Here is an 8,169-nt window from a genome sequence, read left to right on the forward strand (position 1 = left end):
AGTTTAGTCAAGTTTCTGTTAAAAAAAACTTTGGTAAAAAGAAAGTTCGATGCTCGAAACCTTTACATGGAAACTCATTTAAACTTTTGTTAAAGATTGTTCTAGTTTTTTTTTTAATTCATTGAATTTCTTTGTTTTGAAGAATAAGTACCTTCTTATATTTAATTTTCTCGTCACAATTATCTCTTCATTTAAATATTTGTAAGATTTGTTTTACAAAAAGCACTTAACCATTAACAAATGTAAAATATATAAACATTGCCCTCATCTCATAATACATTCGCATATTATCATAAGGGGATGAATCTTGATATTTATACAATTGCTCCTCTCGATGACCTTGTATATTACCAGCTTGTATTTTTATATAAAGACTTGTTACGGAAACCCAGTGGTTGTGCCAAAGGGGAAAATATTTCCTGCGGTAATTCTGTATACTGTACACTATATGATACATATATGTATACAGTATACGCCTACGGCTACAGGGGCTGAGTATCTCAAAGCGACGTATGTCTGAGACAATGACAATGAATAATATAGTCACATATAGTCAACTATGATGCCGGCTGACGTTTACGCGGTCACTGGGTTAAGGTTTTATAGATAAGGTTTTATTACGATTTTTTGTTTAGAGACGCTGAATGCGTATGAGAATGGACGTATCTAAGTGAATTCATTATATAGTGTTGTTATCTTTCTGATTTCATATTGATGCAATGTAAAGAAATGTAACTGTTGAAATCAATCCTGCAAAATAAATGTCTGTTAGGCTTGAAAATATTATATCTAGATTGAATAAAAAGAGACGTTAAATACTTAAATAATATTGTTTGATAACAAATAACAATAGTAGGTAGAAATAGGTCCGAAAAATAAATTTTATAAACATTAAAGGTCGGTAAGGAACGAGTTACCCACTATAAATGCTAAAACAGCTAAATTGGATCTAGATTGCCAGTACACGAAATATCCAGGGTTTGTTAGTAAGAAGACGCTATTAAAAGGTTTTTCAGTGAGATTTTACACAAACATTTATAACAAAAGATTATCTGCGAAACGAATGCCCCCGTGGAGAAATGTTGACCTTTAAAACTTTATATTTTGTACTGCCTCTATATTCTAGGGCAGAACAAAATTTCTTAAATAATTAACTTCTGCTCGTTTCTATCGTGAACACGTATTTTATTTAGGAGCTTAAAAAACTTCCATTAACACGTGCCATTTGTTGGGAACAAAGCGATTTCTTATCAACCATATAACATTTGATAGCTCTTTTAGACCGGGAGATACTGACACAAAATTTCGAGTCATTTGTAACAGGATGGCGGTTCTACAGGGGTCTTAGTACGCAATGACAAAAAGAAAAATGATGGTGTGAACGCTGGTACCGGTGGGTTAGTCGCGTGGGCGTTAGTCGAACTCGTCGGAAAAATAGCGAAAGTCAAACGATTTGTAACACAAAAATTTTAGAATTTACCGATAGCCCATAAAAAAGAAGTAGGCGGTAGTGTCATGCCATACTTTTCCGGTATGACTTACAGCCCGCCATACCGACGCGAATGTGTTGATTTAAAAAAAAACAATTATTCAGCCATTTGTACCAAGCTAACTTTTGCACAGGTAACCATCGTCGTGCAGCCATTTACGAAAATCGCCATGCCATACTTTTCGGACGATTCCAAATGGTCGCCATACCGCCGAAAATCTGCAAAATTTTTTTATTTCGCCTATCTTTTTGTACCAGTATTGCATTTGGCTTTTTGGAGAGTATTTGATAAAATGTGAGCATTATTATATTTGCCATACTTCTAGTAGGGGGAAAAAGTGCTGTCATACTTGAAAAATAAATTTATTATTAATTTATATAAGTGAAGATTTCCAACACCTAGATCTTTGAAATTTTGTATTTATATTCGTTGATCCTCAAACTTACAGGAAAAATAAGTGCCATACTGTTACAAATCGTTTGACTTTCGCTATTTTCCGACGAGTTCGACTAACGCCCACGCGACTAAGCCGCCGGTACCAGCGTTCACACCATCATTTTTCTTTTTGTCATTGCGTACTAAGAACCCTGTAGAACCGCCATCCTGTTACAAATGACTCGAAATTTTGTGTCAGTATCTCCCGGTCTATTTATTAAATGTTTCGCAAAGAGGTTTAGGTATATAGGTAGTATAGAAGGGAAAATCTAGATTTAACGTTGAATTCGGACTGTTTTTGATGTTTAACCGTTAGTTATAGCACAGACTAATAATAATATACTACGTGTTATAGGTAATAAAAAAATTGATTTGATGATTAAAAAATCAGATTTTTCATAATATAAATCACTAATTTTTAGTACTAGTAGTGATAAGTACTATAAACTAATAGTACTATTGATTTAATCAAGAGTCGGCGCATGATACTCTTTGTATAATATTTGTAATCATGTATCATTCGTCATAATATGATCAAAACATGACAAGTTACGTCAAAATCATTGCAAAATAAATAAATATCAGATAATCGAACAAAAAACTATTAGTGTTAATCGTAATTTGTTTACTCGTGAGCTGTCAAGCCGTTTATAGGCAGAGCATGACGGCACTTCGCGTATGTGACCTAATGTAGCGTAAGAGACGGATAATTAAACATGCTATAAAAACTATAAATTTAGTTGTATTTCTGGCATCTTTAATAGTTCTATATTTATTTATTAAATACAATCAACTAGTTTTGTGCGTTTAATCTAAATAACAAATGTTTTAAAATTAGGACTGTGGGAAATTTTAAAATTATGGAGATCGGAAATTATTTAGGTACCACACAATATATTTTGCACGTTCATATTAGATGTATAAGTATTGACTTTTCTAGTAAATTATTTTTTGATTTTTATACTAGGTAATTTTTATTGCAATAAATACTTCGAAATTTAAAAATAATACAATTTGTGTCAGCTAGAACTGCTATTTTAGAAGGTTACACAATTTAAATACACTTCTCTTTACTTTTTAAACATTTTAAATAAACCATTAATACCTTATCTTAACATTTTGCTAGTCCTATAAGTAGGTATTCAAATTAGCTTATCGATAAACATATTTACTCTTAGTTCAACAGCTCAAGGCCATCAGATGTACACAAGCAATGTAAATTCTTACGTGCTCTGCTTTTAAACATTACTGACATACTAATAGAAGCATCATTACTTAAATAATTTGTTTCGTAACGTCACTTAATTACTAAAACAAAATTAGGATCTTTTTAAAGCCAATAGCAAAACATTGGAATACAAATTTAATAAATAAAGCACATCTTTTCTATCACGTCATTCTGATATTGTAACAAAAAGTTACCGCGTAATATTTAAAGTGAATAACAAATTTCAATACCGAATCCAAGTGTTTTTAAAATACGTTGACAATAAAGTTTAAATAAATAAAATTTTAACAGCCTTGTTTTTTTTCTTAATTCTATGATAAAGTGCATCGAAAAAACAATATTAAAATAATTTCAAATAAATTACAATTGCAATGAATGTATAAAATATTTGTTAATAAACCTTGAAAATATAAAAACTAGGCGTCAAATTATTCAAGGTTTCATCCTACGTATTGACGATTATAAGAGCACTAGATACTGACTTGAGAATTATTTAAATGCAATACTTATTGTGTTTATACAAAATATCAGTCATTATGTTTTGTAATAAAATATTTTTTTAAATTCTCTATTCTCTACTCAATATGTTTTAATATTTTAACCCAAGAAAGCCAATAAATAACCAGTAAAAAATTATCGAATCTATATTTTTGCGAATTAATCTACTGCTCTACATTTTCTTGTATGAAAGCAAATATATGCCTATTTTTCGTTTCTTAGAAAATAAATGCGTTTTAACCTTAATTATTAATTGCACGAACATTCAATAAAACATTACGTATAGAATAGATTCATCGAATGGTATTGTAACCGCTTACCTGGTATACAATAGTGATGTCAAATGTTATCAACTGTTTATCTCAACTATAATCGCTATCAAACAAAAAGTTCAAAGTTCAAAAGTTCATACACCAGAGAACTTCACTTTTACAATATACCATCCAACATCAACACATACAACATTGAATTACATCCCGATATTTTCATTACGAAACGAAGTCATCGTATTTTCATTTCCATTCACCGAAAACACGTGAACTCCCTATCAAAGATACCAACGTACTGAGTGGACGTACTGAGTAACGGCTCTGGCACAATATCACGACCTTAAATACTTTACAAAACAAATTCTTCACGGAGTTCAACTTACATTGCTGCTTAGAGTAACATTCTTTGAAAGTGTTGGTTTAAGATGCCGCATTGGAAAACGTCTTGTTTATAAAAGTGGTAGCGTCTTGGAAAATTGGTGCATTGGTATGGGGTTATCTCTCTGTCAACGGCATGAAAATGCGACTGTGGGAAGTTCCATCTCTCTGGTCACTTGTTTCATTAATTCTATTTGAATTTGATGCCAAGTTTACTAACGACTTCGAAATAGCCTATTGGCGACATTCGGAGGGCCGTTAATTGTCAGGGCTGCTGTAATGGTATCAATTACGGCTTATAAGCATATGAATAGTAGGTATATTAATTAATAATTATGTTGCAAATATTCGTAAATGAAGTGTAGTTTTATATAAAAGTTAAAACATATACCTACCTTTATTAATATAGGCGTACTAACAATTTTAGATCTAACAGGATATTTTATACAAAAAGAAAATTAAGGTTCGCAAATATCTTAGGTAATATACAGTTATTTTTAAATATTTATTAAAGTTTATTATAAATTTTCTTAAAGAATTTGTAAAAGATAATATTGAAGAAGGGACAAAAACATAAAATGCCAGGAGTCGCTTTGTCTCCATCGTAAAACCTTGTGAGATCATTTGTGAAATCAAGAATTCCATACATATAAGTCTTGAATGTATTAAGGAACAATAACGCAAATACAAAGGATTTCCCTTTTAAGGTACTATGAAGCGTTTTCCTCAAATACACATCTTTGGAGAAATTCAAATGAGAACGATTTTCCTATCACTCATAGCTGGAGTCGGTTGATAAATCTTTTTTTCTTAGAAGAAAAATATGTGATGTACGCGCGGTTAAGTTTACGACTTTCATGGATAAAATAACAAATATACACGTTTATCATTTTTATTTTGCTCTTTATTAAGAATGTTTTCGTAAGGTTTTCGTATATTGTCAAAGTCATAAAATTTTGTTCTCTATATTTTTAGGCCTTTAGTTGAAACTTTGATGCCTATTATTAATATTGTACAAGCGTAAGCCTGCGGCTTTGATCACATTTGATTACAAATCTACGTATTTACTTACTTATTACAGATTTTTTATATTGCATTTTATGAAAAATATTTACATAACGGAATGCAATGAAAATAGAAAGTTATAAAAACATGTCCATAAACTAATTGAAATTGACTCATTAAAAAGTAAGGTACAGTAAGTTGTCATTGTTCATTTAAGTAAAATTTAATTTAAAATAACCAAAAAGTAATATCTATGATACCAATAATAATATTATGTATCAACGCGAGAGTAATTGACATCAACAAGGCTATACCCTTGTTTTGTTTTCTTTAAAAAGTAAAAATTAAATTGAATTGGATTGGATTGCATTCATTTTTGTTCCAAATACCCTTAAGCCAACGCATTTACATTGAAAAGCGAAGAAAACAAAGCTACTTAATCAAAGTCACCGGCAGCGCTTGTTCGTATACGCAATTTAGAATTATTTATTTATGGCAAAGGAATAAAAACAATTTTTCTTTTACTGAAGACGGAATCAGTTATAAGACCGCTTTGTGGCCAGCAATATTTTTATTGTATACTATTAAGTAGAGATCGTATTTAAAACTCTACATTTTGTTTACATGCAATTTATTACATAAAATAATATTATAAATACATAATTTATAATCTAAAAGCCTAATTATTTATTTATTGAATTGACTACCTATATCGATATGGATTTCTCTCATCAAATTTTGTATGATACGTTAACTAAACAAATTAATATGAGTGATTTAAATAGACGTTGAAATTTTATGTACTGTTTTAAATTAATTCATTTTTAAAAATCTCTATGTGAAACCCACCCTATGAATATAAAATAAAATTATAAATATGTATTATTAATAACACAATGTATTAGTGGGAAAGAAAACTCGTAAATAATATTTTAGTATGTTATTCCCGTCAATTTTCACTAATCCTATATTAAATTATATTTTATTTAAAAACACGTAGTAACAATTCTTCTCTCAAGCGCAAAGAATGTTAAGTAGTTTGAGAGGCACGGCGCTTGCTTTGTGTTGAAGTGTACGTTTGTAAATTGTAATGTCGCTTTTTGTTATAATTGTATGATTTAATTGTATTCAGGTGCTCTTATTTACGGCTCTCGATGTGAATTTATGAACGTTGCGCGCATTAGGCTGTCAGTCGTGTGATAGCTGTCAAAAGTTTTGGAGATTAGCGAAGGATGGCGGTATGCTGTTGCTATAAGTTATAAGTCTTATGAGTTTAGTGTGTTAAATACAAGTAGTTAATATTCGTCGGAATTGTTTACTTATTTTGCCATGTTTGAAAAGCTTAATAGGTAAGTATATACTTATAGGCAATACAATCCCTCATTGAAAGAAATAAACATTTATTGAATGACGGTTAATATAAATTTTATGCAATTCCTGAAAATATATGTAAATTGGCTTCACTAAATCACTAGCAATGAACAATCACGCATTTTTCGACGTCATTTTCTTAAGTATTTATAATCCAACTTTATTAATGAACAACCTTGTATTATTACTTGTAAGTGTTTAAACATTTGTCTATTATGTGTTGGTTGCAGTTCAGTGACCTTTACCATTTGCTTGGTGCTTGGGACCTTCTAATTATGTAAGCGTGGATGTCACATTAAAACCTCATTTGATTTTAGCATGCCCTGAGTTTGTTTGGTTTTGTAAGAGCAAACCACAGAGCAAACAGCACTAAATACTAACTGTTATGATATTTTGTAAAATAAACTCGTACTAATTTATTCATTTTCAGAAGTTATTAAAATCAAATGTGCAAAATTGAAAACATCTATCTTATTGTAATTATAGCGATAAACAAAAAAGTATGTATTATTTTTTTAGATTAGCCATAACACTTGTTAAAAAACATCACGATAATAAAACCTAAATAAATACATCATCATATTCTACTTACCTTTATATCATAATAAGATTCAGTCAAACAGCTTCTAAATTGACTTGGAAAAGCAAAAATCAAAGCTTCCTCCCAAAATTAGTTGTGACAAATTCCACAAACGTGATAGACATCCTCTGCAGTGCGTACTCTAAACATTTTCCTTATTACACGTATAAATTTATTGAATGCTACGTTCGTAATATGGTTCATATGATACTTAACTGATATTCTACGTAAATTCGTAAAAGCAAACCACTCAGCCAATATTATTGTCTTAGTAAAGAAATGAACCTTGCGCGTATTATAATCGTGAATGTGGGTTTGTTTGCAAGTCTTTATCGATACTTAATATTATAGAGCGTTTATTTGTTTGAACGCGATAATCTCAGGAGCTACAGGTCCGATTTGAAAAATTATTTCGGTGCTAGATAGCCCATTTATCGAGGAAGGCTATATATAAAAACTATATGTAAAACCGCGGAGCACAGCTAGTTCATCATATTATAATATTATGGCAGCCGATTAACGTACCTTATATGCATTTTGGATAAGAGTTAAAAAAGGTATAGGCTATCAAGTGAAAACAGGCTACACAAGTTTCAGACAGTAGGTAGATAATAGTATGTTTAAGTGTGACGGACGAGTCACACGTATAAAACATGTGATTTTCTACTCTGCAACAATGTGTTGTGATGGAAAGCCATAACTGTAACTTTTATTCCACATAAATAAGGTTATTTTAATCATTATATACATGTCGGCGCAACGACGATAACCGACTACCCTCAAACTACTAAATAATTATAACTAGCTAAAGTTTACTTTGATCTTTTTAAATAAGTGGTTGATTCATTAATCAACCACTAATGAAATAATTAAATTAACGAAATAATTAACGTTTGTTAAAACTGATGAAAATTC

At 30.4% G+C, this 8,169-nt stretch overlaps 2 protein-coding genes across 5 annotated transcripts in view; both read right to left on the reverse strand.

Moving 5' to 3' along the window:
* SH3PX1 (sorting nexin 33-like protein SH3PX1) overlaps positions 1-4,065 on the reverse strand; it is a 143,799-nt gene extending 139,734 nt beyond the window's left edge. Inside the window, exon 1 of one of the 2 annotated variants that reach the window (XM_090110543.1) lies at positions 3,972-4,065. The gene's annotated coding sequence lies outside the window, so the exon portion shown is untranslated. The remainder of the gene's footprint in view (positions 1-3,971) is intronic. The other variant, XM_090110544.1, reaches the window with a different exon arrangement.
* The window catches only part of LOC149902172 (CD151 antigen-like), a 148,866-nt gene extending 144,767 nt beyond the window's left edge, over positions 1-4,099 (reverse strand). The window contains exon 1 of one of the 3 annotated variants that reach the window (XM_090110547.1): positions 3,972-4,099. The gene's annotated coding sequence lies outside the window, so the exon portion shown is untranslated. The remainder of the gene's footprint in view (positions 1-3,971) is intronic. The other 2 variants (XM_090110545.1, XM_090110546.1) reach the window with 2 other exon arrangements.
* Between the last annotated feature and the right edge of the window lie 4,070 nt (positions 4,100-8,169).

This window comes from Colias eurytheme, chromosome 15 (assembly GCF_061535395.1).
Source record: "Colias eurytheme isolate Ceu_HAF_F1 chromosome 15, ilColEury1 Martin Lab GWU primary, whole genome shotgun sequence".
Classification (NCBI taxonomy): domain Eukaryota; kingdom Metazoa; phylum Arthropoda; class Insecta; order Lepidoptera; family Pieridae; genus Colias; species Colias eurytheme.